The 26,658-nt window shown below is 48.2% G+C and overlaps 1 protein-coding gene across 1 annotated transcript in view; it reads left to right on the top strand.

Moving 5' to 3' along the window:
* The window catches only part of wdr20a (WD repeat domain 20a), a 143,675-nt gene that overhangs the window by 1,704 nt on the left and 115,313 nt on the right, over window positions 1-26,658 (top strand). The window contains exon 2 of the mRNA XM_038776660.1: window positions 20,873-20,947. The gene's annotated coding sequence lies outside the window, so the exon portion shown is untranslated. The remainder of the gene's footprint in view (window positions 1-20,872; window positions 20,948-26,658) is intronic.

The following is a 26,658-nucleotide window of genomic DNA, read 5'->3' as shown; positions in this document are numbered from 1 at the left end:
AAAATAGCGGTAGCAGCGCCTAAGAAAAAGCGGGGGAAGAGAATCAAGATGGCGGCCGGCGGAGGCCTCGAGGAATGGAGGCAATGGGCGCAGGTGCAGCAGGAGACTCTCCAGCGATGTTTTCAGGAGCTAAAAGTGGAGCTGCTAGACTCGCTGAAGGCGATTGCGGACAAGCTGCTGGCGACGCAGGCAGCCCAGGGGGTGGAGATCTGGGAGCTCCGACAACAAGCCTCCGAAAGAGAGGATGAGGCCGCGGCCCTCGCGGTAAAGGTGGAGATGCATGAGGCATAAGAAGTGGGAGGAGCGGTTCGTGGAGATGGAGAACCGTTCGAGGCGGAAACATTTGCGGATCCTGGGCCTCACGGAGGGGCTGAAGGGGTCAGACCTGGGGGCCTACGTGGTCATCTTACTGAACTCGCTGATGGGAGCTGGGTCCTTCCAGGGGCCCCTGGAGCTTGAGGGCCCCCACAGAATACTGGCCAGGAGGCCCAAGCCGAATGAGCCGCCACGGACGGTGCTGGTGTGGTTCCACCGGTTCGCTGACCGAAAGTGTGTGCTTAGGTGGGCCAAGAAGGAGCAGAGCAGCAAGTGGGAGAACACGGTAGTGCGGATCTACCAGGACTGGAGTGCGGAGGTGGCTAAGCGGAGGGCCGGGTACAACTGGACGAAGGCGGTGCTCCACAGAAAGAGTGTGAAGTTTGGCATGTTATAGCCGGCGCGTCTGTGGGTCACTTTCAAGGACCGGCACTTTTATTTTAAAACCCCGGATGAGGCGTGGGCCTTTGTGCAGACCGAGAAGTTGGACTCTGACTGAGGGTCGGGGGTTTGTAAATAACTGTGTTAACTTTTGGTGGGAAGGGTCTCTGTTTTATGCTGTTTTAAGCTGGTTGTGTGTTGGTTCTTGGGCGGGTGGGGTGCTGTCTTTTTTGCGTGGGCGGGGTTGGGCAGAGGGAAAGCGCGGGCTTTTCTTCTGTTTCCCGTGCTGAGGGTGGATGGGGGCGGGGTCGGAGCCGAGAAGCGTGGGCTTTTTTCCCCGCGCGAGAGCGGGAGGGGGAGGAGGAGGGTCTGATGATGGGTCTGGGGGAGGAGGAGTAGCTCCACGTTTGGGGGGGGGGGGGGGGGAGGGGGGGGGGTCGGAGGTGTGGCGGGAGTTGCCGGGGTCAGCAGAAGTTAGCTGGCTCACGGGAGTGCTACGGAGGGAGTAACGCGGCTGGGAGGGGTCCTAGCTGAAATGGCCAGGAAGGAGCTGGAGTATGTAGGGGGGGCAGAGGGGGGGGGGGGGGGGGGGTTTGCCGCTGTGGGGAATGGGCCAAGCGGAGGGAGCTGGCCTGGGGCGGGCAGGGGATGGGTTATGGGTAGTCGGCAGGGGAGGGGGGCAGTGAGCCCTCTGATCTGGCTGATAATTTGGAATGTGAGGGGGCTGAATGGGCTGGTCAAACGGGCCCGGGTGTTTACGCACCTGAAGGGGCTGAAGGCGGACGTGGCTATGCTTCAGGAGACGCACCTGAAGGTGGTGGACCAGGTTAGACTGAGGAAGGGCTGGGTAGGCCAGGTGTTTCATTCGGGGCTGGATGCAAAAAATCGGGGGGGTGGCGATTCTGGTGGGGAAAAGGGTGTCGTTTGAGGCGTCAAAGGTGGTGGCTGACAGTGGAGGGAGGTATGTGATGGTGAGCGGCAAGTTGCAAGGGGAGCGGGTGGTGCTGGTGAATGTCTATGCCCCAAATTGGGACGATGCGGGTTTTATGCGGCGTATGCTGGGCCGCATTCCGGATCTAGAGATGGGGGGCCTGATACTGGGGGGGGGGGACTTTAACACGGTGCTGGATCCCCCATTGGATCGATCCATGTCCAGGACGGGCAGGAGGCCTGCGGCGGCTAAGGTGTTGAGGGGGTTTATGGACCAGATGGGAGGGGTGAATCCTTGGAGGTTCGTGAGGCCGAGGGCCAGGGAGTATTCATTTTTTTCCCACGTGAGTAAAGCCTATTCCCGGATTGATTTTTTTGTCCTGAGCAGGGGGCTGATTTCGAGGGTGAAGTTTGCTGAGTATTCGGCCATAGTCATTTCGGACCATGCCCCGCACTGGGTAGACCTTGAGCTGGGGGAGGAGAGGGACCAGCGCCCGCTCTGGCGCCTGGAGGTGGGACTGCTGGCGGATGAGAAGGTGGGCGGGCGGGTTCGGGGGTGTATCAAGAGGTACTTAGAGGCCAATGATAATGGGGAGGTCCGGGTTGGGATGGTTTGGGAGGCATTGATGACGGTGATTAGAGGGGAGTTGATTTCCATCCGAGCCCATATGGAGAAGGGAGAGCAAAGAGAGAGGGAGAGGTTGGTGGGGGAGATGGTGAGGGTGGACAGGAGATACGCGGAGGCTCCAGAGGAGGGACTGTTGGGGGAGCGACGTAGCCTTCAGGCCAAGTTCGACTTGCTGACCACCGGAAAGGCGGAAGCTCAGTGGAGGAAGGCACAGGGAGCGGTTTACGAATATGGGGAGAAGGCGAGTAGGATGCTGGCGCATCAGCTACGTAAATGAGACGCGGCCAGGGAGATTGGTGGAGTGACGGATAGGGGAGGTAATGTGGTGCGAAGGGGGGTGGACATTAATGGAGTCTTCAGGGACTTTTATGGGGAACTGTACCGGTCAGAGCCCCCGGTGGGGGGGGGGTTTTGGATAGGCTGAGATTTCCAAAGGTGGAAGAGGGACGGGTGGAGGGGCTGGGGGCGCCGATTGAGCTGGTCAAAGAGATAGGCAGCATGCAGCCAGGGAAGGCGCCTGGGCCGGATGGGTTTCCGGTCGAATTTTACAAAATGTATGCAGACCTGTTGGGCCCCCTGTTGGTTAGGACCTTTAACGAGGCAAGGGAGGGGGAGGCTTTGCCGCCGACCATGTCACGGGCGCTGATTTCCTTGATCCTTAAATGGGACAAGGACCCCCTACAGTGTGGATCATATAGGCCGATCTCGTTGTTAAATGTGGATGCCAAGCTGTTGGCGAAGATCTTGGCCACAAGGATAGAGGACTGTGTGCCGGGGGTCATTCATGAGATCCAGACAGGGTTTGTGAAGGGAAGGCAGCTGAACACCAATATACGTAGGATTCTAAATGTTACAATGATGCCGGCGGTAGAAGGGGAGGCGGAGATAGTGGTAGCATTAGACGTGGAGAAGGCCTTTGATAGGGTTGAGTGGGGGTACTTGTGGGAGGTGCTGGAAAGGTTTGGATTCGGGGAGGGGTTTGTCAGTTGGGTGAGGATGTTATATGAGGCCCCGATGGCGAGCGTAGCCACGAATAGGAGGAGATCGGAGTACTTTCGGTTGTACCGGGGGACGAGGCAGGGGTGTCCCCTGTACCCTTTGCTCTTTGCATTGGCAATTGAGCCCCTGGCCATGGCGCTGAGGGAGTTGAGGAATTGGAGGGGTCTGGTGCGGGGTGGGGAGGAGCACCGAGTGTCATTATACGCAGATGACTTGTTGCTTTATGTGGCGGACCCAGTGGGGGGAATGCCGGAGGTGATGCAGATCCTTAGATAATTTGGGGGCTTTTCTGGGTACAAGCTCAACCTGGGTAAGAGTGAGCTGTTCGTCGTGCACCCGGGGGATCAGGAGGAGGGGATTGGTAGGCTCCCGCTGAAAAGGGCGGGGAGGAGCTTTCGATACCTGGGAGCCCATGTGGCTAGGAGCTGGGGGGCCCTTCACAAGCTTAACCTCACTAGGCTGGTGGAGCAAATGGAGGAGGAGTTCAAAAGATGGGACACGTTGCCGCTGTTGCTGGCGGGCAGGGTGCAGTCCGTCAAGATGTCGGTGCTCCCAAGGTTTTTCTTCCTGTTCCAGTGCCTCCCCATCCTTATCCTGAAGGCCTTTTTCAGGAGGGTCAATAGGAGTATTACGGGATTTGTATGGGCGCACGGGACCCCGAGGGTGAGAAGGGTGTTTCTGGAGCGTGGCAGGGATAGGGGGGGCTGGCGTGGCCCAACCTCTGTGGGTACTACTGGGCTGCCAATGCAGCGATGGTGCGTAAGTGGGTAATGGACGGGGCGGGGGCAGCATGGAAGAGGATGGAGATGGCGTCCTGCATGGACACGAGCCTGGAGGCGCTGGTAACGGCGCCGTTGTCTCTCCCTCCAACGAGGTATACCACGAGCCCGGTGGTGGCGGCTACCCTCAAAATATGGGGGCAATGGAGACGGCACAAGGGGGAGGTGGGGGGCTCAATGGAGTCCCCGATACGGGGAACCACCGGTTTGTTCCAGAGAGCATCGATGGCGGGTTTCTGGGCTGGCACAGAGTAGGTATTAGGAGGTTGAGGGACCTGTTTGTGGATGGGAGGTTCGCGAGCCTGGGTGAGTTAGAGAGGAAGTTTGGGCTCCCCCCCCGGGGAACATGTTTAGGTTCATGCAGGTTAGGGCATTTGCCAGGCGGCAGGTGGAGGGGTTCCCTCTGCTGCCCCCACGTGGGGTACGGGACAGGGTGCTCTCGGGGGTGTGGGTTGGAGGGGGGAGGATTTTGGACGTATACCGCGTAATGCAGGAGGTGGATGAGGCCTCGGTGGAGGAGCTGAAGTGTAAATGGGAGGAGGAGCTGGGTGAGGAGATTGAGGAGGGGACGTGGGCGGATGCCCTGGAAAGAGTGAATTCCTCCTCTTCCTGTGCGAGGCTTAGCCTCATACAATTCAAGGTGCTGCACAGGGCCCACATGACTGGGAGGAGGATGAGTAGGTTTTTCGGGGGCAAAGACAGGTGTGCTAGGTACTCGGGGAGCCCAGCGAACCACGCCCATATGTTTTGGGCGTGCCCAGCGCTGGGAGAGTTTTGGAAGGGGGTAGCAAGGACGGTGTCGAGGGTGGTAGGATCCAGGGTCAAGTCAGGCTGGGGACTCGCAATATTTGGGGTTGCAGTGGAGCCGGGAATGCAGGAGGCGAAAGAGGCCGGTGTTCTGGCCTTTGCGTCCCTAGCAGCCCGGCGGAGGATCTTGCTGAAATGGAAGGTGCGAGGCCCCCAAGCGTGGAGGCCTGGATCAATGATATGGCGAGGTTCATTAAATTGGAGAAGGTGAAATTTGCCCTGAGGAGATCAGTACAGGGGTTCTTTAGGCGGCGACAGCCTTTCCTGGACTTCCTGGCAGAACGGTAGGGAAATAGGCCGGCAGCAGCAGCATCCCGGGGGGGGGGGGGGGGGGGGGGGGGGAAGAAGGGAGGGGGGAGAGGAGGGGGGGGGGTTGTTTTGGGGGAAGGGAGAAATGTGTATATGTGTTTATTGAATATGCCGGGTGTTTATCTATTTCTCCTTTTTGTAGTTACTGGTGGGGGGGGGGGGGGGGGGGGGGGGGTTTGGTTTTGGGGGTTAGCGTGTTTTTCTTTTTGTGTTGTTAACATTGTTTTCTTGTTGTTATTTTCTGTTTGGATATGTTTTGAAAATCTCAATAAGAATAATTTTTTAAAAAAAGAAAGAGACCCGAAAGCTTACTAACTTGGGACAAGACCAGAATACATAAGAATGGTTCGCCAGTCCCCGAGAACAACGCTCACACCTGTCCTCCACCTCAGAGATAAAGCCGCTCATCCTCGCCTTGGTCAGATGAGCCCTGTGCACCACCTTGAATTAGATCAGACTAAGCCAAACACAAGTGGAATGCAGAGCTAATTAAGATAATGCGTTTATCACTTTTCATATATCTCAAATGATCAGTAGATGGCGCTATTTGATTGCGAGTCATGTGTGAGCATAAACATGATTACAATCAGATGTGCTCGTAACTAAATATCTGTTGACAGAAGAGCAGTAATATCATTGTTTATAATGTTTTAATTTAGCTGAGATTACAAACTTTCTTCAGGAAATCTTTAGTTGAAAGTAATTGACTTAAAAAAAGTATGCATATGGTTTGTGTACTGGAAACTGAAAAGCTGTGAATGAGGAATCCAATGTTCTTTTAGAAAACTGCGTGTTATCATAGAATCATAGTATTACAGTGCAGAAGGAGGCCATTTGACCCATAGAGTGTGCACCAGCCCTTGGAAAGAGTACCCTACCTAAGCCCACACCTCCATTCTATCCCCGTAACCCAGCAGCCCAGTAACCCCACCTAATCTTTTGGACACTACAGGGAAATTTAGTGTGGCCAATCTACCCAACCCGCACATCAAGCCGGGAATAGAACCTGGGACCCTGGAGCGGTGAAGCAACTATGCTAACCACTGTGCGACCGTGCCCCCCTTATGCAGCGATTTTTAAAATTCATGGGCAGAAGGACAATGTAAACAATCCTATCACCCTAATATAGCGATGGTGAATAGGGCAGCACGGTGGCACAGTGGTTAGCACTGCAGCCTCGCAGCGCTGAGGATCTGGGTTCAATCTGGGCCCCGGGTCACTGTCCGTGTGGAGTTTATACATTCTGCCCCGTGGGTGGGTCTAACCCCCACAACCCAAAAAAAAAGCTGCGCAAGCTAGGTGATTGGCCACGCTAAATTGCCCCTTAATTTAAAAAAAAAGAATTGGATACTCTAAATTTATATTAAAGAATATGAAGATGGTGAATATGGGAATATATTCCACAGCAGACTACAGGGACTGATTATTAGTATTCCTCTAGAACTTGGGTTAAGTAGGAACTATTGTTTATAAGAAGCCATGAACCATCAGTCCGGCTGTTCCTCTACATTGATCTAAACCTCTGGTCTGTGGATCATTAGAGGCTAGACGTACGACTAAAGTTGTGCCTGTGGAAATCTTGATGCTGGATCTAGGTGGGAATTACCCAGGATGTTTAAACATCCATTGGGCAATTTCCCTGCTCCCTGAGCTAGGCTCAGAGCGTTGGGAGAGATAGTTACCTCGGGAATGTTAGACAGTTTAAAACCTGGTCCAACAACTGGGTAACTCCACAACCGAACCCCCAAATCAACCCTCCCACCTCCTGACTAGCCTTTACCACCCGACTACCCCACCCACTCAGTTACCCCTCTAACTTCCCAACTAGCCCCCCCCCGCACCCACGCCAGATACCCCCAACCTAACCAACTACCATCCCACTACAGCTAGACACAATGATGTGTGGTGTTGGTTACATCTCGGTAGGTTGGGTGAAATTTTGTACTCTTTAGCAGCTCAGTTGTAAGTAAGCCATTATCAACTACTAGAACCAGGGTCGGATTTACAATTAAACACATTATGCACGAGCATGGGGGGGGGGTCCTCCAAAGGCAAGGTGGGGCTCAAAATTCAGATGATTTGATTCATATCACTCACAGCCAAACAGGGACAGATAAATATTGTAAACCTTCCCACAATTGAAAAGTCTTTTCTTTTTAAAACATTTTTTTATTGAAGCATTTGTAATTTTCACAGTTTAACACGTTAACATTTCTTAAACAACCGCGCGGGCCGACACACGCAAAACATCTAAAAATCAAAAAACAGTAAACAACGTTGCCTACTACCCCCGCTAATTACCCGTATACTACGTTCCCTGTCCTTATCTAACATTGCCATGCCTCCTGTTTTCCTCCCTCCCCGCCCTCCGCTTTTCCCCTCCCCCCCCTTACTGCTGACGTTCAATTTTCCTTGAAGAAATCGATGAATGGTTGCCATCTCTGGGCGAACCCCTGAATTGATCCTCTCAAAGCAAACTTGATTTTCTCCAGGCTGAGAAACCCTGGCATATCGCTGACCCACACTCCTGACTTCGGGGTCTCTCAGTCCATCCATCCCAGCAAAATCCATCTCTAGGCCACCAGGGAGGAGAAGGCCAGGACATCGGCCTCCCTCCCCCCCTTGGCCCCCCGGCTCTTCCGATAGCCCAAATAGTGCCAGTTCTGGACTCAGAGTTATCCTACCTTCCAGGACTTCTGACATAACGTCCGCAAATCCCTGCCAGAATCCCCTCAATTTCGGACATGCCCAAAACATATGTACATGGTTCGCCGGGCTACCCCCACATCGCCCACATCTATCCTCCACCTCCTCAAAGAACCTGCTCATCCAGGCTACCGTCATGTGGGCCCTGTGGACCACCTTGAACTTGATCAAGCTAAGTCTGGCACACAATGAGGATGAATTGACTCTCTTCAAGGCTTTTTCCCACAGTTCAATTTCCAACTCTCCTCCCAGCTACTCTTCCCACTTCCTCTTCACCTCACTGAAAGGGGCCCCTACCCACTCTGGCAACTCCTTGTATATCTCCGAAACCCTCCCCTCTCCAACCCCGGTTTTTGACATCACCTTGTCCTGTAGTCCCCTCAGGGGGAGGCGTGAAACTTAGAACCTGCCTCCGTACAAAGTCCCGCACCTAAAAGTACCGAAACCCGTTCCCACCCGGCAGCTCGAACTCCTCCTTTAATGCCTCCAAGATCGGAAAGTCCTCCTGGATGAATAGGTCCTCAAATCTCTCAATGCCTGCCCACTGCCATCTCTTAAAGGCCCCATCCAGCCCCCCTGGTGCAAACCGGTGATTGTCACAGATCGGTGACCACACTGACTCCAGTCCCATGTGCTGCCTCCATTGCCCCCACACCCTCAGGGCTGCCACCACCACTGGGAATCCGTCAGGTCCCGGGGCCTTAGACAATTGAAAAGTCAGTCACTGTTCCCAACCAAGCACAGATGAAGGGGACAGGATTTATTTGATCCATTGCAACTTTCAGTTCTGTCTGGGCACCATGGGGACATTCACACGTTGAGAACTACATTACCCATGCTGCGTGTGTTCAATTGTCTGTACAATGAGGAGTGTCAGTATGGAATTGGGGTGACCCAGCCCGCGGCGCCCGATGGGAGCACAGTAGTAGTTGGCGCACAGCGTTCGAGAGTTCAAAACAGAGAGGACACGAACAGGAACAGCTGTGATGAATGTAGGAATTGTATTATAATTACTTGGTGAAGTAAGGGTTAAACGCCTGGGTTAGAGTGTGTTTGGTTGCTGAAATCATGTTTTACAAGATTCTTAGGTTGAAAGGCAACAAAGCTTTTGGGAGCCAGAAGTGCAATTAACCATCGTAAAAAGCTTGGGCTAATGCAATTTTGTTTTGATTAAGGGGATTTTCTGGGGAGTTAATTCGTTTTCAGCTTAGTGAGATGATGTCATTGCTGGGTGGGGCTAAGCCTTTTTGAGAAAGCATTTTCAATTCAGTTGCGATCTGGCTGAAGCTATGTGCACAGTGTAACAGTCCTGCTCTCACTGTCAGTTAGTTAAAATAGATTAGCTACATTTAAAGCAGTTCAGACTTGTCTGAGGACAAGGGGGAGCTGAAACAAGCCAGTTGAAACAGCTTTTGAAGACATACAGCCAGAATTTCTGACTGGAGTCACATCTTTTCTGTAAAGCGGTGTCAAGAGATCTCTTTCTCAGAGAATAACTTGGTTAAGCAAGTATTACTCTGTGTCATTAGTATTTAAAGTGGATTGAGAATCGAGATTTTTTCCCCCCTTGTTGTTTAAGTAGGACTAAAGATAGCAATTAAGGGTATTGTATTCACTGTATTGAGTAGTATTGTTTCACGGGTAATTGTAAGATATTTTCTGGTGTGATGTTAATACTATGTGAGTAATAAAGTTTGTTTTAATATACCATACTCCTATTTTTTGTGCAGTCATTCCTGGAGCGAAGTACCCATTTCTCACAGACTTACAAAATTAAAATAAAATATTGGGATTTTGGTCCAGTATCCTAGCCACTGTTGGGGTCTGGTCTGGTTGGGATCACAATACAGCTGTCATGTGGACATGCCGGAATTTGAGGTGCACACATGTAAATCCCTGCCCACGGTATGGGAACCACGATTGCAGGCATTTAACTCCCCCTACCTCATGACCCCTCCTTCATTCCAATATGCCCTCCTTCACCTACTCATCCCTCCACCCACCCATCCTCCCTCCTTCACCCCATTCCTCCTTCCCTCCCTCACCCCCCTCGTTCACTGCCCCCATTCCCCCTTTTTCACCCCATCTCCCGTCTTCACTCACTTATCCCTTTTCCTTCCCCACCCACCCATCTCCCCCTTCACCCACTCATCCCCATCTGCTCTCTTCACATTCCACCCCCTCCTTCACTCGCCCACCCCCTCTTCTTGACCCACCCATGCCCCTTCCTTCATCCCCATCCCCCTCCTTCATCTCTCCCCCCTCCTTCCCGAGTTGGAGAATTCTGATTTGCATGATCAGCCATGACCATTGTGAATAGTGGTGCAGGCTCAAAGGACCGAATGGCTTACTCCTGCACCTATTTTCTATGTTTCTATGTATATGGTAAAGTAGCTGAGCTGGAACACAATTAAAGTTGTTGTACTATTTGTTCACAGTAACTCTTTATAATGGATAGTTTTTCAACATAAAGTCCTAAGAATGAAAATACCCTTCTCTGGATTGCAAGCCAAAGGATTTGCTTCAAGAAATGCTCAACCTTGGACTCTCTGGGGTGGTTCCGAATATCACAATTGCATTGTGTATTTTTGTCAGTTTGCCTGCATCAGTGGCTTCAGGTGAACGTACTTTCTTTTTTTTTAATAAACGTTTTATTTAGGTATTTCTTTGGCATTTTAACAGCAACAAAATCAACAATATAAATAACAAGAGAAATATATACATAGGGCAAATTCCACCACCCTCCCCCGCAGGTCTTGCCATTACTTACCCCCCAAAACTACGCTAACCTACCCCCCCCCCTCTTTTCTGCTGACGATTAATTCGCTGCGAGGAAGTCGACGAATGGTTGCCACCTCCGGGCGAACCCCAGCAGAGACCCTCTCATGGCGAACTTAATTTTCTCCAGGCAGAGGAAGCCAGCCATGTCTGAAAGCCAGGTCTCCGATTTCGGGGGCTTCGAGTCCCTCCACCACCCCCCCCCCCCCTCCCCCCCCCCCCCCCCCCCCCCCCCCCCCCCCCCGCACACTTCGCATGGTGAACGTACTTTCAACCTGTTGAAGCAGGTAAAGAACCATCACCATTCCCCTATGGGACAAGAGCATTTCAATGGTATCAACCTGCTGAATATCAACTGTGATATTGCATGAAAACTAGATTTGTCCTCAATAATTAGTGGAGTTGCACAGAAAAAGGATGAAAAATATTTGTTGATTTAAAAAAAATAAATTTAGAGTACCTAATTATTTTTTTACAATTAAGGGCAATTTAGCATGATCAATCCACCTACCCTGCACATCTTTGGATTGTGGGGGTGAGCCCCACGCAGACACGGGGAGAACGTGCAAACTTCACACGGACAGTGACCCGGAGCCGGGATCAAACCCGGGTCCTCAGCGCCGTAGGCAGTAGTGGTAGCCACCATGCTGCCTAATATTTGTTACATTTTTAAAATATTCAAATTATGTCTCTGAGAGGGCCTGAATGAGAGATCCAAATGGTGCAGCACACTCAACAGAGTCAGAATAAGCCACCCTTTTATGGCACTTGTTGTCATATTCTGTTTGGTAAGTTTAAAGGTCCAATCTTTGAGTGTGGGTTGGCGAATGGGTAAGTGGATGAATGGGTAAGGTGTGTAGGTGGATGAGTGTTTAGGTGGATGAGGTGGACGGGTGGGTAGGTGAGTGAGCTTGGTAGGTGGGGAGGTGGATCTGTTATAAGGTTAATGGGTAAGTGGATGAATGGGTGAGGTGTGTAGCTGGATGGGTGTTTAGGTGGATGAGGTGGACGGGTGGGTAGGTGAGTGAGCTTGGTAGGTGGGGAGGTGGATCTGTTATAAGGTTAATGGGTAAATGGATGAATGGGTGAGGTGTGTAGCTGGATGAGTGTTTAGGTGGATGAGGTGGACGGGTGGGTAGGTGAGTGAGCTTGGTAGGTGGGGAGGTGGATCTGTTATAAGGTTAATGGGTAAGTGGATGAATGGGTGAGGGCAATGTTGGGCGGTGTTAATAAAGCACTGAGGGCCAAGGTGGATGATCTGGAGAATCATTCCAGGAGACAGAATCTTAGAATTGTGGTGTTGCCGGAGGAAATGGAAGGTCCAAATCGAATGGACTATATCTCGAAGATGTATTGGGAAGATTGTGGGGGAGGGTGGATTGACATGCCCTCCCGAGCTGGATCGAGCCCACCAGTCACTCAGGCAGAAGCTTTTCATTCTAGCGAGCCTCCACAGGCAATCATTGTGAGGTTCCATGGTTTTCAGGAGAAGGAATAAGTCCTGAAGTTGGCGAAGGATCATTGGGACAATAAATGGAAGAGCCACGCCATCAAGCTTTATCAGGATGTGGACACAGAGCTATCAAAAAGCAGGCGGCATTTAACTAGGCCAAGGCCACATTGTGTAAGAGCTGAGTTCAATTTGGGGTGGTATACTCTGCACGTCTCAGAATGACTTTTGATATGAAGGACTATTATTTTGACATGCTGGAGGAGTCAGAGGCTTTGATTAAGAATCATGGGCTGGGACGAGCTAATCATAATTTTCACAAGATCTTTGTATGTTTGGGGAGGGCATATGGTTATGGGGATTTGTTGGGGTGCAAATTTGTATTTTTTTGTTCTTGTATGGGAGGGATGTTTTTCTTTGTTTTTGATGTTGGATTTGGGCGGGGGGGGCTGGTGGTTATGGCACGGTAGCACGGTGGTTAGCGCTGTTGCTTCACAGTGCCAGGGTCCCTGCTTTGATTCCCGCTTGGGTCACTGTTTGCGCGGAGTCTGCACCTTCTACCCATGTCTGCGTGGATTTCCTCAGAGTGCTCCGCTTTCCTCCCACAATTCCCAAAACACGTGCTTGTTAGGTGAATTGGACATTCTGAATTCTCCCTCCGTGTATCCGAATAGGCTCCGGAATGTGGCGACTAGGGCATTTTCACAGTAACTTCATTGCAGTGTTAATGTAAGCCTACTTGTGATAATAATAAAGATTATTATTTATTTGTTTTTATTCTAAATGGGGGCAGCCCTGCTAGCTGAAAAGTTAGCTAAGTGGTGGGGGTAACTGCAGCTCACTATATTATAGTAGTTTTAGATAATGAGCTTGTGTTTTTGTTTTGTTTGGGGTTAGGGGTAGTGGAGGTAGGGGCCAGGCAGCCTTGTTTGCCTTTTGGTTGTTTGATTGTTTATTTTGACGTGGTATTGTTGGGAGATGGGGGAGGGGTTTGGGGGATATGGATAGTTTTCTGACAGTGATACAGTTTTTGCTCTTGGATGGAGGGTCAGGCGGACATCTTGGGTGGACCTGGTGCCTGTGCCCTGTTTGGTGGAAATGGCTGACTTTGGGACGGGATGGGACCGGACGGGACAGGACGGGGGTGGGGTGGGGGTGTGGAAGGCGTCCAATTGGGCTGATAATTTGGAATATAAGGGGGTTGAACGGCCCAGTGAAAAGGTCGAGGATATTTGTTCACCTGAAAAGTTGGAATGCTGATATGGTGTTTCTGCAGGAGACTCATTTGTGGGTAAGGGACCAGACAGTTACAGGAGGGTTGGGCGGGACAGGTTTTACACTCGGGTTTTGATGGTAGGGCCCAGGAAGGGCAGTAGTTTTGAGTAACAAAAGGATTCCTTTTTTGACGGCTAAGATCTTGGGGAACCCGAAAGGGAGACATGTGATTGTCAGTGGGTCTTTGGCAGGCACTTCGGTAGTTTTAGTTAATGGGTGGGATTATCCGTAGCCTGATTCTGAAATCGGGAATGGCTCCTGACGCCAAAATTGGGGCAGGTGCTAGTTTGACACCGGTTTGCGATGCTCCGGCCCCTCCAAATTGGCGGACGTTGTGCCGCGTGCAGTCACAACCCCGTCGGAGCGCCATCAGCCGGCCCACCCACTATTCTCCACTTCCAATGGGCCGAGTTCCTGACAGCGCGGGCCACGTGTGGTCCCAGTGTTATGGGCCAGGGGTTTAGAAAACACCAAAGTATATCATGGAGTTCACCTGACCCACAACTGTTTATAGATTTTTGTTATGAGGAGCATACCTTTCAGGTGTTATTGAACAGAGGTCTTAAGCACTTTAAATCAAAAACAAAATTTATTCTACAAATTCAGTTAACATTTCTATAAACACACACAGTAAGAATCTTTATCAACTACAAACATAAATACCCCACACAGCTACAGTTCTCTCTATATATAACCCTTAATAAGTTCCCTTTCAACTGTTTCAATTTGATAACAACATCCAATAAACCAAAAAAAAACCCTTTTACCAAAACAGTAGGTTTGAATTCTTTCCAGAAAACAATTATTACTTATAAATTATCAAGTGATCTGGACACCTTTTAACATGTAGAGAGAGAGAGAGAGGAGAAGCCTTCTTTGTCTGAATCCAGCTTCCAACTGTGTAAACCGAAAGTAAAACTCAGAGCCACAGCCAGCTCCCAGCTCAAAACGAAAGTAAAAGCCAGAGCCATAGCCCAGCTCCACCCACACAATAACATCACTGAAGCCATTTGATAAGACAAACATTTCTTAAAGGGACACCCCTCTGATACCAGCGGTCAGGAACCCAGCGTGCCGGCTGAGGACAGCGTCCAGCGCTGCCATACTCGGCCGAGATCCGTGCCGCTGGCCAGGAGGCTTCTGCTCGGGCTGCGGGGTGTTGGGGGATGGCCAGGAGGTGGGCTGAGGGGTCAGGTGGGGGGGGGATACGTGGTCCAACACGGCCGGCGCCATGTTTTCCGGTGTGACCGTGCGGTTGTAGGCGTGTGCAACTGCAGCTTGTCAGCCCTGAGCATGTGCGGCCTGGGACCTGCCAATTCTCCGGCCGTTTTCTGCGCATTCCGCAGGTGTTTCACGCAGCGCCGGTGTTAGCCCCTCACCAGTATTAGAATCGATTTTCCCATCGTGGGACACCACGGATTCGTCATTGGCGCCGGCATTCAGCCTCAGAAATGGAGAATTCAACCCAATGTGTCTGCACCAAATTGGGATGATACGGCTTTTATTAACAACCTACTGGCTTCTATTCCTAATTTGGACTCACACCAGCTAATTTTATGGGGGGACGATTTAAATTGTATTTTGGACCCTCGGATGGATCGATCAAGTCCTAAGTCTCTGATCCCATCATTGGTGGCAAAGGCATTATTGGCTTTTATGGAGCAGAAGCGGGGCTGGGGAGGGGATGTAGATCAATGGCTGCTTTGTATCCGAGTGATGAGATATTTTCTTTTTTCTCCCATGTCCATCAGGTTTATTCTTAGATCGACTTTTTTGTGGTGGGTAGGTCTCTCCTTTCCTGGGTGAAGAGGGCGGGGTACCCGGCCATTGTGATCTCAGACCTTGCCCCACATGTTGTGGATTTGGTGAAGATTGGATAAGGCGTTGTTGGCAGGCAAAAGGTTCTACGAATGTTTCTCCTCTGCCACTGGGGAGTACATTAAGTTTAATAAGAGTGAGTCGATCTCAGCTTTTGCATTGTGGGAGGCACTTAAGGGGTGATTAGGGGGGAGTAATTTCCTACAAGGCACACCAGGAAAGGGTTGGGAGGGTGGAATGGCAGAGGCTGGTGGAGTCCAGCCTTGAGGTGGACCATCAGTACACGCTTGCCCCCTACACCAGAGTTGTTGGCGAGTAGGAGAAAGTTGCAGATGCGGTTTGAGTTACACTTACGGGTAAGGCGGTGAGCCAGCTGCGACGCTCGTTTAGCGCAACAGCTGAGGTAGAAGGCTGCCCCTGGTAGATTATGCAGGTAAGACACTCGGGTGGCAATTTGGTCTCCGCCACACTAAAGGTTAACGCTGTGTTTGAGGACTTTTATCAAAGTCTTTATAGTTTGGAGCCCCTGGAGGAGAGTTTGCCCATGATGCAGTTTTTGGATGGGTTATCCTTCCTGGTGGTGGAGGAGGAGAGAAGGGAAGAGTTGGAATCCCCGTTGGGCCCTGAGGAGATTATGGAAAATATTGGTTTCATGGAGTTGGGGAAGGCTCGGGCCCAGATGGGTTTCCCATCGAGGTCTGTGAAAAATTTGTGGCAGTTGATCCCACTGATAGTGGACATGTTTAATGATTCCTTGGCGTGGGGGGGTATTGCTTGTTACACTAGCGTAGGCTCTATTTCCCTGATTCTGAAGAAGAACAAGGACTCTACAGAGTGTGGGTCGTATCAGCCTAACTCGTTGTTGAATGCTGATGCTAAATTGCTCACTAAAGGTCTGGCACCAAGGTTGGAGCCCTGCATTCCAGAGGTGATTTTGGAAGAACAGACGGGTTTTGCTAAGAGTCGGCAGCTGTCGGCCAACATACATCGATTATTAAACATTGTCCTCTCCCCTTCTCCAGTGCCTGAATCGGGCGTGATTGTCTCAATTTTCCAGATTTCGGACTTGCCAGTGCTGCAGACAGGGATGAAGGCGAATGCCCTTGCCTTTGCCTCATTGCCGAGGCTGGTTTAGCACAGGGCTAAATTGCTGGCTTTGAAAGCAGACCAAGGCAGGCCAGCAGCACGGTTCAATTCCCGTACCAGCCTCCCCGAACAGGCGGCAGAATGTGGTAACTAGGGGCTTTTCACAGTAACTTCATTTGAAGCCTACTTGTGACAATAAGTGATTTTCATTTCATTTCATTGATAGCCAGAGGTGAGTTCTGCTGGCGTGGAAATCTCTACTCCACCCAGTGCCTCTGCTTGGTTGGGTGACCTAATGGAGTTCTTTTATATCTGGAGAAGATCAAGTACATCATTAGGGTGTCGGTAGAAGCATTCTACTCGAGATGGCAGCCATTCATTTCCTTTTTCAAAGAGTCAGCTGTTAGGGAGGGGTTTTAGTTGTAAGTTTGAGGGGTTGGGTTTCGTGGGGTTGTTAAGTATTGATTGTGCTATTTTTATGTTGTACCTTTATGTACAATTAATACAGTGTGGTATTATTTTTAACAAACAATTTTTTATGAGGTATTTTTGGCATAACAAACAACCACAGTACAAAGATGCTCGTCCGAGATGCTCCCCTCCCCCACCCATCCCCTAGACACTACCCCTGCATGAGGCCGCTTCCATCCGCTCCCCACCACCCACTTTCTTATCATCGCAATATTGGCCGCCCATTAATAATTACTAAAATGTGGCAGGGCAAGCCCGCCCTCCCCCCGATTCCTCTTGAGCATCACCTTTTTCACCCATGGGGACTTACCCGCCCAAAGAAAGCCCAAAATGATTTTGTTGATCCTCTTGACAAAAGACCGCAGTATGAAAATCGGGAGGCATTAGAACACAAATAAAAATCTCAGCAATATCGTCATCTTAACCGTCTGCACCTTCCCCGCCAGTGATAGCGGGAGCACATCCCATCTCCGAAACTCACCCCCCATCTGCTCAACCAGCCGGGACAAGTTCAACTTGTGTAACTGGCCCCAGCCGCGCGCCACTTGTATCCCCAGATACCTAAAGTTACAGTGTGGTATTATTTTGTTACAATGAAAAATGTTTTCAATAAAAATATATTAAAAGAAGTATTGATCTCTACAAATATTTTATTACTTCTAAGATTAAAATAAATGTTGAATGAACTTAGTACTGCATTGAATTTTGTAGATGATTCATTAATTTCTTGCCTTGCAAATGTTGTCTGCATCGGCCTACCGAGTAAAGCAGGGTGTTCACCTGCTCTTCTCTGACTTTTTATTTAAACCTGAAACATTGCTGTATCTTAAGAATTGTTTCCTCCGGGCAGCACGGTGGCCTAGTGGTTAGCACAACCGCCTCACGGCGCTGAGGTCCCAGGTTCGATCCCGGCTCTGGGTCACTGTCTGTGTGGAGTTTGCACATTCTCCCCGTGTCTGCGTGGGTTTCGCCCCCACAACCCAAAATGTGCAGAGTAGGTGGATTGGCCACACTAAATTGCCCCTTAATTGGAAAAAATAATTGGGCACTCTAAATTTACTAAAAAAAAAATGTTTAAAAAAAAAAAAGAATTGTTTCCTCCAAAGTCTTCAATCCTGTAGTTGATTTAGGCATTGAATTGAATTTCGCTCGGAAACAAAGGGATTTTCAACAATGTCTGCCTGGCTTGACTGCCTGGCGAGTTCTCTTGTTCCGTGTTTTATTTTAAAGTTACAAATTTGGAAGGTCCGGCCTTTGCTTTCTCCCAGCTGAATTTAGAAGCCGTAGTTCCCCTGGGAATCTTGAATTAATTACTGTCTCAATTTCGGAGTGAGCGTGGCCATCATACTGACTTGGGGATTGGGATTTAGCAATGGCACTTTTTTCAAACTGCACTTCTGTCTGAGTTATTTAAAGTTTGGTCCAGACTTGCTGTAGCCTGGAGATATAAAAGATTTAGCTCACCCTGCTGATTATGAACTCTGGGATTTGAAACTGGACTTCCAAAGGAGCTGCAATGGAGTCTGCTGCTGCAGTAAGACATTTTAAAACTCTGCCTTCAGCTTTCAAGCCTTTCTTTGGAGCTTTTCCTGGCGATTTTTGTCTCTGTGCCTCTGCTTCTGGAGCATCAGAATGCTTTTCTGATTTTTTTTCCTCAGTCTTCCTGCAGTTTGTCTCTGCATTTTAGTGAGATTTTGGTTTTGTCCATGAGCTCCCCCCATGTTGCGTGGTGTTGATTACATCTCAGTACATTTGATAAAGTCTTCATAGTCTTTAGCTGGTTAACTGGAAATCTTTATTAACTACTAGATGGGTGTAAACTAGATACACGTCTCCATTCTTAGGCCTGAATGTGGCTCAATCCAACACGACACTAACTATGGGTACTGATCATGTGCTCTCTTTGATCACTGTGGAGGTGGTACTATATTCAGTCAGTCCCACATTTACCTTATATGTGCTAGAACCTTATAACAGATCCACCTCCCCACCTACCAAGCTCACTACCTACCCACTTGTCCACCTCATCCACCTAGACACTCATCCATCTACCCATCTTACCCATTCATCCACTTATCCATTCACCAACCCACACTCAAAGACTGGACCTTTAAACTTACCAGAACGAATATGACAACTAATGCCTTAAAAGGGTGGCTTCTTCTGTCTTCCTTTGACTCTATTCGGACAAAGTTCCCTGGGGGATCGTGCACTGCAGATTTCTGTGACAGCTGGGATTTGAAGATCCAGAAGAAATCTGCAGCAACATTGGGTCAGGTAAATCTTCACACACTGCTACAATGTGCCTACTGTTGACGTTGCTCAGAAGATTCAGCTCAACTACTTTAGTAGGCTGAGCTTTGCTGTGCAAATAACTATCAATGTTAAAGAAACATAATAACATCATTATTATGTGAGTGATGATGTGTTGGGTATGCTGGGTCTACGTGGACTGCATTTGGTGCAGTGTAGAGAGAGACAGGCTTCCAACACTTGAAGAGATGCAACACGATTTTATTGAATAACCAACAATAATACATGCTTAACTGTGGGTTGACACTATGCTGACTTGACTGGAGACCTGAGGCTAACCTGACCAGACTAACTGACTACCACATGGTGTTTGTTCTAGTTGCTGCTCACGAGCTCTGACTGTCTCAGAGGCTGGATCCCGAGAGAGCGGGAAAACTGGTGCCCTCTGGCTTTATAGTGGTCGTGTCCTGTCTGGTGCGTGTCGCGTCTTTTCGTCCGACGTCACTTCGTCCAACGACACTTCGTCCACGTCTTTTGGTCCAACGTCTTTTTGTCCGCCCGTCTTTTGGTCCAACGTCACTTCGTCCAATTATCCAATTACAAATTAACTCCGTATAAAACCATTTAATTGATAAAATGCAAGTAATTGATAAAATGCAAGTAAAATGCAAGTTGAAAAATGCAGTTAAAAAGTTAAAAAATCTAAAAGTGCAGTTAAAAAATCTAAAAGTTTACTAATTACTTAAAATTCCCGAAATTACTTAAAATTGATGTAAATTGTAAATTCCCGAAATTCCCTAAAAGTTAGATTTCCAGAACTGTACCCGAGAGAGAATAATGGGGAGAGGACAAGATGATTTGATATTCTACAATTCCGACAGACACAGATATAAGTGGGAGTCTAATTGGATTTAGACAATGAGTGCAGTTCTGAAAGAAGCAGATTTAAACTCGATTTTCGTCGAGTGATTAAAACCTCTGGTCGGCAGTGGGTTCTGACATTACAGGTCTGAAATTATCAAATATTTCATCAGATTCAATGGCTCTCATCACGCTGGAGCATACATGGGTGAATATCCTGCAGCTTATCTTAATAATGTCTGGAGATCAAGCAGCACAAATGCAGAACTCAACATCAAGAGGCGAAATAGGTGGAGAGGATCCTTGAGCAGTAACATTGAAAAACTAAATTAAACTATTTGTAATTGGATAATTGGACGAAGTGACGTTGGACCAAAAGACGGGCGGACAAAAAGACGTTGGACCAAAAGACGTGGACGAAGTGTCGTTGGACGAAATGACGTCGGACGAAAAGACATAGCACCGTCTGGTGATTGGCTGCTGTGTTCTGTGTGCTCACTGGTCATCCTGTGTGTCAATCACTGCCTGTCTGCACTCCATCATATACCTGGATGTATATTATGACAAGTGAGTCCAGAGCTAGGCAACCTAAATATAGGATAACCAGAATGCAATCAAATTTAAAAGGAATTTCTTGCACAGACAGTTCTGGGAATGTGGGCTTTGCTGTCACATGGAATGGTTGAAGCAAGCATTGACATATTTAATGGTTCTCGTTATTTACACGCGAATTGGATAGCAACTTCTGGCAAGCAAAGATTTCAGTTCAACATTCTTGCCATGCGAAAGTGGCATTTTGCTGACTAGCTCCATATTGAAATGCATTTGAAGGCTTGAAGTTAACCTCATTATCACTGTCTAAGTACCCTTTTTAACAACTTGCAAATCTTAATTGCTATCAAATAACCTCTGGCATTGAATATTAACTTTAACAATTTCGGAATCTAGTTTCTTCAGATTTTTGGGGATTGCCTAAAATTAAATTGTTTAAAAAAAATTTCTGTCTTTTTTATATCTCCTCCAAAGGGAACTTTGTCCGAATAGAGTCAAGGGAAGACAGAAGAAGCCACCCTTTTACGGCACTAGTTGTAATATTGTCTGGTAAGTTTAAAGGTCCAATCTTTGAGTGTGGGTTGGTGAATGGATAAGTGGATGAATGGGTGAGAATGGCTTTGACAAAGAGTCATCGGACTCGAAACGTTAGCTCTTTTCTCTCCCTATAGATGCTGCCAGACCTGCTGAGATTTTCCAGCATTTTCCCTTTCGTTTCAGATTCCAGCATCCGCAGTAATTTGCTTTTAATCTTTGCGTGTGAGTTGGTGAATGGATAAGTGGATGAATGGGTGAGATGGGTAGGTGGATGAGTGTCTAGGTGGATGAGGTGGACGAGTGGGTAGGTGAGTGAGCTTGGTAGGTGAGGAGGTGGATCTGTTATAGTCAGCAAAAGTGGCATTTTGCTGACTGACTCCATATTGAAATGCATTTGTTGGCATGAAGTTCCTGTATTGCTGATATAGATGTTAACCTCATTATCACTGTCTAAGGACCCTTTTTAACAACTTGCAAATCTTAATTGCTAACAAATAACCTCTGGCATTGAATATTAACTTTAACAATTTTGGGATCTAGTTTCTTCAGATTTTGGGGGATTTGCTAAAATTAAATTGTTTTTAAAAAAATTCTGTCTTTTTTATATCTCCCCCCACTTAATCCAATCTTTTTTTCACTTGCTATATCAGGTTTGGCATTTAATTCACTGCTCAAGTTACTCTTCCTGGGACGGAATGTGGAGCAGTGGTTAGCACTAGGACTGCAGCGCTGAGGACCCGGGTTCAAATCTCGGCCCTGGGTCACTGTCCATGTGGAGTTTGCACATTCGCCCCATGTGTGCGTGGGTTTCACCCCCCCCAACCCAAAGATGTGCAGGTTAGGTGGATTAGCCACACTAAATTGACCCTTAATTGGAAAACAAAATAATTGGGTACTCTAAATTTATTTTTTAAATAGTTACTCTTCCTGGTTCATATTTTGCACTGCTCAGTAACTATTCTTCAACCTGATTGGTTGCAGAGATGCATAGTTTCTTGGCTTGTTGACATGGGTCCCTGTTGAGAGTGCTGCACCATTTGGGTGTCTCACTCAGGCCCTCTCAGAGGTTCAGTGAGGCTTGGGCCACCTCAGCTTTTGAGGCCCCTAGCCATAATTTAAAAAATGAAGATACAAGGAAAGAAAATATGACACCAAGAAAAGGTGAGACATAATTTGAATATTTTAAAAATGTAACAAATGTTAGGCGGCATGGTGGCTACCACTACTGCCTACGGCACTGAGGACCCGGGTTTGACCCCGGCTCCGGGTCACTGTCCATGTGAAGTTTGCATGTTCTCACCGTGTCTCCATGAAGCTCACCCCCACAATCCAAAGATGTGCAGGGTAGGTGGATTGGCCACGCTAAATTGCCCTTAATTGGAAAAAAATAATTGGGTACTCGAAATTTATGTTTAAAAATGTAACTGTTTTTCTGTGCATATCCACTAATTATTGAGGAAAAATCTAGCTTTCAAGCAATATCACAGTTGATATTAAGCATGGTGATACCATTGAAACGCTCTTGTCCCATAGCTGAGTGGTGATGGTTCTTTACCCTCTTCAATGGGTTGGAAGTGAGTTCTCCTGAAGCCACTGATGCAGGCAAACTGACAAAAATACACAATGCAATTGTGATATTGGGAAACACCCCAGAGAGTCCAAGGTTGAGCATTTCTTGAAGCAAATCCTTTGGCTTGCAATCCAGAGAAGGGTATTTTCATTCTTAGGACTTTATGTTGAAAAACTATCCATTATAAAGAGTTACTGTGAACAAATCGTATAACAACTTCAACCGTGTGCCAGCTCTGCTGCTTTAATGTATACATAGAAACATAGAAAATAGGTGCAGGAGTAGGCCATTCGGCCCTTCGAGCCTACACCACCATTCAAAATGATCCTGGCTGATCATGCAAATTCAGTATCCCACTCCCACTTTCTCTCCATACCCCTTGATCCCTTTAGCCACAAGGGGCACGCCCAGCTCCCTCTTGAATATATCTAATGAACTGGTCCGAATAGCTTTCTGTGGTAGAGAATTCCACAAGTTCACAACTTTCTGAGAGAAGTACTTCCTCATCTCAGCCCTGAATAGCTTACCTCATATTGTTAGGCTGTGACCCCCTAATTCTGGATGTCCCCAACATTGGGCACATTCTTCCCAGTTCTAGCCTATCCAGTCCCATCAGGATTTTATATGTTTCTATGAGATCCCCTCTCATTCTTCTAAACTCCAGTGAGTACAAGCCCAGTCGATCCAGTCTTTCTTCATATGTCAGTCTTCCCATCCCGTGAATTAGTCTGGTGAACCTTCGTTGGACACCCTCAATAGCAAAAATGTCCTTTCTCAAACTAGGAGACCAAAACTGCACACAATACTCAAGGTGTGACCTTACTAAGGTCCTGTATACCTGCCGCAAGATGTCCCTACTGCTCCACTTAAATCCTCTTGCTATGAAGGCCAGCATGCCATTTGCTTTCCTCACTGCCTGCTGTACCTGCATGTCAGCCTTCAGCGACTGTTCCACCATAACACTCAGGTCTTGTTGCATTTCCCCTTTTCCTAAACTGCCACCATTCAGATAATAATCTGCCTTCCTGTTTTTGCCACCAAAGTGGATAACCTCACATTTACCCACATTATATAGCATTTGCCAAGAAATCACTTCTTCAAACTTGTGAATTGTTGCACACTTTCATTCTCTCTCCCTCTGCAAACAACCAGGCAAAATCAGGTAATGTTCATTTTTATTTATTAAAGGCAATTTGAGGTTAGTGGCGCGACTTGGCCAACAAGTTCCTCTTGTTTTAAAAACATTTTTTTACACTTAAAATGTGGCGGTATGGTAGTGGTTAACACTGTTGCTTCAGAGCACCAGGGTCCCAGGTTCGATTCCCGGCTTGGGTCACTGTCTGTGCGGAGTCTGCACCTTCTCCCCGTGTCTGCGTGGTTTTCCTCCCGGCACTCCGGTTTCCTCCCACAAGTCCCGAAAGACGTGCTGTTAGGTGAATTGGACATTCTAAATTTTCCCTCTGTGTACCCGAACAGGTGCAGGAATGTGGCGACTAGGGGCTTTTCATAGTAACCTTGTCACCATAGTCACCTTGCAGCCACTTTGGGGCTGGTTTAGCTCACTCGGCTAAGTCGCTGGCTTTTAAAGCAGACCAAGCAGGCCAGCAGCACGGTTCAATTCCCATACCAGCCTCCCCGGACAGGCGCCGGAATGTGGCGACTAGGGGCTTTTCACAGTAACTTCATTGAAGCCTACTCGTGACAATAAGCGATTTTCATTTCACTTCACTTTGCATCCTCCCCACGGCACACACTGCCACCCAGCATAGTGTTGTCTGCAAATTTGGAGATATTGCATGCAATTCCTTTGCCCAAATCATTAATGTGTATTGTGAACAGCTGGAGTCCTAGCACTGAACCCTGCGGTACCCCACTAGTCACTGTTTGCCACTCCGAAAAATATTCTTTTATTCCCACTCTCAGCCTCCTGTCTGCCAACCAGTTCTCTATCCACTTTGATACATTACCCCCAATACCACAAGCTTTAATTTTGTTCACTAATCTCTTGTGTGGGACCTTGTCAAAAGCCTTTTGAAAATCCAGAAACATAACATCCACTGGTTCACCCTTGTCCACTCTACTGATCACATCCCAAAGAATTCCAGAAGATTTGTCAGGTATGATTTCCCTTTTCTGAATCCATGCTGACTTGAACCGATCCTGTCCCCACTTTCCAAATGCTCAGTTATTTCATCCTTAATAATTGACTCCAGCATTTTGCCCACCATTGATGTCAGGCTAACTGGTCTATAATTCCCCGTTTTCTCTCTCCCTCCTGTTAAAAACAAGTGGGGTTACATTAGCTACCCTCCAATCCATTGGAACTCTTCCTGAGTCAAGAGAATGCTGGAAAATGATCACCAATGCATCCACTATTTCTAGATCCACTTCTTTACGTATTCTGGGATGCAAAGCATCAGGCCCTGGGGATTTATTGGGTTTTAATTCCAACAATTTCCTCAATACAAATTTCCTCACTAATAAGGGTTTCCTTCAGTTCCTCCTCCATGCTAGACCCTCTGTCCCCTAGTAATTCCGGAAGGTTATTTGTGTCCTCCTTAGTGAAGACTAAGATGTGAAGACTAGTGAAGACCAAAATAATTGTTCAACTCTTTGTTGCCCATTATGAATTCACCTGATTCTAACTGTAAAGACATTTGTCTTCACCAGTACTTTTCACTTCACATAATTATAGAAGATTTTGCAGTCAATTTTTATGTTTTCTACAAGCTTACTCTTGTATTTGATTTTCCCCTTCTGAATTAAACCCTTTGTCCTCCTTTGCTGAATTTTAAATTTCTCCCAGAGCTCAAGCTTGCTGCTTTTTCTGGAAAAATTAATATGCCTTCTCTTTGGTTTTAATGCTATCCCTGATTTCTCTTGTTAGCCATGGTTCAGCCATCTTCCCCAACTTACTCTTGCGCCAGACAGGGATGTACAATTGTTGAAGTTAATCCATGTGTTCTTTAAATGTCTGCCATTGTCTATCCACCATCAACCCCTTGGGCGGGATTCTCCGACCCTCCGCCGGGTCGGAGAATCGCCGGGGGGTGGCGTCAATCCCACACCTGCCGGCTGCCGAATTCTCCGGCACCGGGGATTTGGCGGGGATGGGAATCGCGCTGCGCCGGTCAGCGGTGCCCACCGGCTGTAGTGGTCCGCCATTGCCGGTGTGGAAATGAAGCCCTCTGCGCATGCGCTGGGATGGCGCTCCCGTGCATGCGCCAATGCGCGCTGGCCAGCGGAGGCCCTTTGGCACCGGTTGGCGTGGCGCCAAGCCCCTTCCCCGCTGGCCGGCGCAACACAAACCACTCCAGGGCCGGCCTAGCCCCTGAAGGTACGGAGGATTCCGCACCTTCGGGGCGGCCCGAGCCGGAGTGTTAACGCCACTCCTTCCCACCGGAGTTTTCTGCCCCGCCGATTATGGCAGAATCCCGCCCCTTAAGTATCCTTTGTCAGCTTATCCTAGCCAATGCACGTCTCATACCATCAAAGTTACCTTTCTTTAAGTTCAGGACCCTAGTCTCAGACTTAACTGCGTCACTCTCCATCTTAATTAAAAATTCTACCATATTATGGTCACTCTTCCCTAAAGGATCTCACACCACAACATTGGTAATTAATCCTCTCTCATTGCACAACACCAAGTCTAGGATGGCCTGCTCTCTAGTTGGTTCCTCGACATATTGGTCAAGAAAAGCATCTCTTATACATTCGAGGAAATCCTCCTCCATCACATTGCTACCAGTTCAATTAGCCCAATCAATATACAGATTGAAGTCACCCATAATAACTGCTGCACCCTTACTACACACATCTCAAATTTCCTGTTTGATGCCATCCCCAACCTCCCAACTACTGTTTGATGGTTTGCACACAAATTCCTTTAATGTTTTTGCCCTTTGGTGTTCCGTAGTTTCACCCAGATTCCACATCGTCCAGGCTAATGTCCTTTTTACTATTGCGATAATCTCCTCTTTAACTAGCAATGCTACCCCACCTCCCTTTCCTTTCTATCTTTATGAATGTTGAATACCCCTGGATGTTGAGTTCCCATCCTCCAGGTCACCCTGGAGCCAGGTCTCCGTGATCCCAATTACATCATATCAGTTAATGATTGTCAGTGAAGTTAATTAATCAACATTATTACAAA

This window comes from Scyliorhinus canicula, chromosome 2, assembly GCF_902713615.1.
Source record: "Scyliorhinus canicula chromosome 2, sScyCan1.1, whole genome shotgun sequence".
NCBI classification, from domain to species: Eukaryota; Metazoa; Chordata; class Chondrichthyes; order Carcharhiniformes; family Scyliorhinidae; genus Scyliorhinus; species Scyliorhinus canicula.
The sequence above is the reverse complement of the archived record's forward strand: the minus strand, read 5'-3'. Positions and strand labels throughout refer to the sequence as shown.